Source organism: Capsicum annuum, chromosome 10 (assembly GCF_002878395.1).
Source record: "Capsicum annuum cultivar UCD-10X-F1 chromosome 10, UCD10Xv1.1, whole genome shotgun sequence".
NCBI classification, from domain to species: Eukaryota; Viridiplantae; Streptophyta; class Magnoliopsida; order Solanales; family Solanaceae; genus Capsicum; species Capsicum annuum.
The window spans coordinates 92,659,354-92,665,224 of NC_061120.1; positions in this window are offsets into that span (position 1 = coordinate 92,659,354).

Consider the following 5,871-nt stretch of genomic DNA (forward strand, 5'->3'; position numbering starts at 1 on the left):
CTCTTTTTTTTAATATAAAAAACCACCTCCGCGGTGGGGTTTAGGCAAACCCCTACCAGCTCATATCTTAAGCAAACGTTACGTTTTACACGAGGAGGAATATGGTGCTTTCCTCTGTGTGGAATAATGAGGATGAAAGTCTCATCGTTGAATATTAAAAGTCCTGTGCGTAGGTTACATGTGATATGCCTATCTATAATAAGATAGTCGAGAAAAGACATCAAATATATTTTGAACTTGTTGCGAAAAGTCGATTACACATTTAAACTATGGTCACTATAGATTTTAGTTGGGAATTTTGTTCGCAGATTATTCCTGCGGATTTTCATAGAAAAATCTATTATTTCCTAAATTTTAATGTATTTTATCTGCAAAGATTATTTTCTCAAGAAAATGTGAAGGTAAATTTGGCACCATTTTGCGCAAAAATATTACCTAAAAAATTGTGTGGGAAACTAATATGCAAATCTTGTTTTTATAAGTAAATCCGCAAGTAAAATATAAAATAAACACTACTCAAAAAAATGCCAAGAAACGACACACAAAAAAGTGACGAATAGTTTCACATTTTAAAAGCGACACCGTCCATCACTTTTTAAATTTATTTTTAATTTCTATTTATTATTTAAATTAACAATCAATGTCTTAATGTCCGTCGCTTTTTTCGCAAATTATTATGCCAATCAATTAATAAATAATTCATATTTTTTTTCAATAAATGTGACAGACAACGATGTAATTCATATTAAAAATAAAAATTAATTTTAAAAAGTGACGTTGTCCATCGATTTTTAATTTAATTTTTATTTTTATTTTTTTTGCTAAAATAGACGGACAACGTCGCTTTAATTTTTAAAAAAAAAAAAGTAAATTTATAAAAGTGACGGTGCCCATCACAATATTTAATTTTTGTTTTACTAAATGCAACGGATAGTATCAATTTTTTTAAAAAAAAATAATTTTGTGAAAACGACACCATCCGCCACAATTTTTAAATAATTTTAATTTTTTCTTTATTTTTACTAAAAGCAACGGACACTATTGTTTTGTTAAAAATAAATAAAAATTATGTTTATAAAATCGACATTGTCTGTCGATTTTTGATATTTTTAATTTAATAATAAATAAATAATTTTTATATTTTAAAAAATTAATTTATATATAAAAAAAATTCTATATTATAGAAACGCTGGTTTCGACAAGCCTGCTTCACCAGTTGCTCCGTGATTTTACTATATCACCCTAATTAATTATTATAAGTCGTTTATGTATTAGAAAATTAATAATACTTAATTATAAAAAGAAAATAGAGATTTATGACATGTCTGTTTCAACTGTTTCAATCGTGATTTTACTATATCACCCTAATTAATTGTTATAAGTAATATTTAATTAAAAAATAGACATTTATGACATATTTATTGCAGCTGCTTCAACCATAATTTCACTAAACATCGCCCCTAATTAATTATTATGAGTCATTTAAGTATTAAAAAATTAATAATATTTAATAAAAAGATAAAATAGACATAAAATGATAAATTAACTCTTGATGTTTTAGATTAAGTTGACGTTCTTCAACCGTGATTTTATTATATCACTCTTAATTAATTATTATAGTTCATTTATGTTTTAATTTTTAAAAAAAAAGTCATTTATGGCATGTCTACTTCAACTACTTCAACCGTAATTTTACTAAATATCGCTCCTAGTTAATCATCTAAGTATTAATAAAAAGAATAAAATAGACATAAAATAATAAATTAACTCTTGATATTTTAAATTAAGTTGACGTCTTATATGAGGCTTACTTAATTTTTTCATAGATATTTAAACGGTAAATTCGACATGTTTGCCGACCATCTGCTCCACGATTTTACTATATCACCCTAATTAATTGTTATAAGTTATTTGAGTAAATAAATAAATATTCAATTAAACAAAAGAGAAATAGGCATTTAGCACATGTTTTCAGCAGCTTCAATCGTGATTTTTACTATATCACCCCTAATTAATTATTATAAGTCATTTATGTATTACAAAATTAATAATATTTAATTAAAAAATAGATGTTTATGACATGTCTGTTGTAGCTCTTCAACCGGAATTTTTACTAAATATTGCTCCTAATTAATTATTATGAGTCATTTAAGTATTGAAAAATAAATAATATTTAATAAGAAAGATAAAATTGACATAAAATGATAAATTAACTCTTGATGTTTTAAATTAAGTTAACGTCTAACATGAGACTCACTTAAATTTTTTTCACAAATATTTTTATAGTAATTTTGCTATATCACTTCTAGTTAGTCGTTGTTAGTCATTTAAGATATGTTTGTTTTGCTACTTCAATCATGATTGTACTATTTCACTCCTAATTAGTTATTATAGTCATCTAAGCACAGCATCACTTAAATTGACCTTTGTGATTTATTACCTCACTTATAAAGGATGATAAGTAGGTAGTAGATCGACGTGTTTGTTTGTGTTGCCTACTTATTAGACATTCTCTTTTATATTTATTTATTTTACTTTTCATTTTAATTTATTATATATTTGAGAATTACGTAAAAGTATTATAAATCAAAATAATTAACAACTTAAAATAATTAAAAGACATAAAAAAAGTTGATTGACTCTCTAGATTTTATTACTGTCACATAAATTGTGACAAAAGAAAAAGTACTACAAATCACAATAATTAATAATTTAGAATATTTAAGAAAACATGTAAAAATTTTAGTTAACTCTCAAAAATTATATCAATACCACATAAATTGAGACAGAGGGTATAACATATATCATTTAAAAATTACGTAAAAAGTATTATAAATAACAATAGTTAATCTTGAAAATATTCTTCGCGTTGCCACCTTAATTCTAACTGTTGTTGTATTTGGATATCTTGATCTGATAATATTGTGCACCCTATCTATAAGAATTTCTTACCTTGTTAGTGGTTCAGAACATTTCAGTATCTGTATTTCTAAGTGTTTTGCCTTTGAGAAGATGATCCAAGAGACTTCGTTGTTAATTAAAGTATCTTTTATTCCAGTTTTTGTAGGAACTAATCCTATGATACTAATTCTACATCTTCTCTATCTTTTGTAACAAGTCTCAATCTTATCATCAACAATCAAAATAACCGATTATACGACGCATCACACGTTCTTATCATGTGAAAAAAAACTATCTTGTAAAACTTCATTCCTTAGCAATTACCGTCAAATAGTTATTATACAAAAATTTATCGTTTTAAGTTGATGTACATTTATATTTACATCTCATCAGTATCGAATTTTGGTGTCCAAAAATATTTATAATGTTGAGCCTGTGCTGGCACGGGCCATCTTTTTAGTCATTTTTTAGTCAAATTAGGGCAACCCATTTTTCTTTTCCTTTCTCTTTTTTAGCTAGTCCGTCGTTTCCTCCCTTATTTTCTCCTCTCCTCTTCACATTCTCCTACCATTGTTGCTCCCGTCGACGACACTGCTCCCGCTACCATCGTTGCTCTCGTCGACGACGTTGCTCCGAAAAAGGTAAGCTCCACCTTTTTTTTCTATTTTCTTTGTTGTAATTTTATTTTGAATTCGTTTTCCTCACCACTCTAATCAAAGAGATTATTTTTTCTTTCAATCATTTAATTTATAGTTTAAGTTTAGTCTTTCATTGAAGAAGAGTTAGAAGTCTAAGTAAATTTATATCTCCAACCATTGAGAGTATCGGGATCATAGTTCAAGAAATGGTAAGTAGTAACCTTAGATTTTAATTTATATGTTTATATAAAATTAATTAAATGCTAGTTGGTTATGTTTATTTACTTTTTGTTTGTAGGCCAAAAGTCGTCAACCGATTTATTTTGAGGTCTCCCAAGGAACACATCTCAAGAAAAAGATGAATGAGTCGGATCCAGATGCATGAGTTGATACCTAGGGCTGAAAATGTCAATGTAAGACTTATATTTATATTGTATTCTATTTCACCTTTATATCTATAACTTTTAAAGAAAAAACATTTGATCATGATTATAAATATTTTTTACTTGACTAGAAATTGACTAATCTACTCTCTTCCCTCCCCTCCCCCCACCCCCTTCCTCCAACAAACCTACTATGTATGTGTAAAAAAAGTTGGTTGTTGCTTCATTTTCTGTCACTACTGATTAGTGTAAATTTTGCATAGTAAGACTTAACTTCAAATATCCATGTGAAATTTAGGTTTTATTCAGTTTATTTTGTATTGCTTATGTGTTTGTGGCATGATTTATGTTGTATGTTGGGTTAGTATTATGTTACAGTAACTCTTTAACTGTTTCTTGTAGTTTGATTTTTGTTTTAGCTATTTAAAGATTGAATCTTTATAATCATAGGTGGTGAAATTTTAGTAATAGTAAAATTTACTAATTAACGTGTCTTTTTATTATGCAGAGTGAATATATGCGCTACTTGTCCGAGTTTGATTCACCAAGCTTACATGGGAGCAACCTATCCAAATTTGGATCGAAAAAATGGCGGGAGGAAGACAAAAGAAGAGAACCTATGGGTTGGGTTCTCGAAATGAATTGCGATGCCTCGAGTTAGAATGAGCTGGTATTGGTTCCTCGAGCCAGGTTGAGGTGATTGACAGTGTTCAACTTGCAATGTCGCAGCAGATTGCATAGCTTACACGCGTCTTGGCACAATTCATTGTTCAAAATAAAGTCATGACGTGCAAAACAGTCGAGAAACTTAAGAAATAAATGGCTATCAAGGGTCACAGTCATCACCGTTCTCCATCTCCTGATTCAAGTAGCGAAGAAGAAACGGCGAGTGATGGGGAGTTTGTTGGGGCTACTCCTTAGTATTGTTGGATTAATTTTTAAGTATTTTGGATGTTGTTGGATTGATTGTTTAAGTGTTGATTTGAATTGCTTAAATTTTTTATGTAGTGCATTTGATGATTATTTTAATAATGTGTGTTGCATGAGGTTGTATATATATTGAATTGTATTTTTGTTTAGCATGTGCGATGCAGAAAATGCAAATTTCTCTATCAAAAAAAGATAAAAAAGCGACGGACAGTGTCGCTTTTATCCATTGCTTTTCTGAATTTTTTTAAAATAAATTTCAAGAAATGCAACGATCTCCGTCGCATTTCTAATTTTTTTATTTTTTTCAAAAAAATCGACGATGTCCATTGCTTTTTTCTTCATTATGAAGAATAAAAAATGATGAACAATGTCTCTTTTTCTGAGAAAAATATTATTTTTTTCGAAAATAGCAGACAATGTCTTTTTTTCTGAAAAAAATATTTTTTCTTCAATAAAATGACGATGCTGTCATTTTTTGTTCATCACTTATTCTAAGCATGAAGAACAAAAAACAACGCACAGCATTGCTTTTTCTAAAAAAAATCTTCTTCTTTTTTTTTCAAAAAATGACATTGTTCATCATAAAAAAAAAAAAAGCGACGCAGGTCGTCGTTTTCAAAAAGTGACAGGCCTTTCTACGATGCAAGTGACCGCGTCATCATTTTCGTAGATTTTTTTTTCAAAAAATGACGTTGGCCATCACTTTTGTACGTTGCTTTTTTATCTTTTTTTAGTAGTGAAATTTCTTTATTACTTCATCAAAAAAATTCTGGATAAAGCTACCTGCGGATTTAGTTAGGGATATTATATGAGGATTTACCTGAAAATTTTTGTTTCTGGAAATTTATCTATTGGATTTAGCTGGGAATCTTTTTTTGAAGATTTACCTAAGGATTACATTTCCTTAAAAGTTATTTGGGGACCCTTTTATTGCGGATTTAATTGGAAGTCTTCTTGGAGATTTACCTGAGAATTTTATTTAACAGGAAATTACTTTGGAGATTTTTTTTAATTGCGAA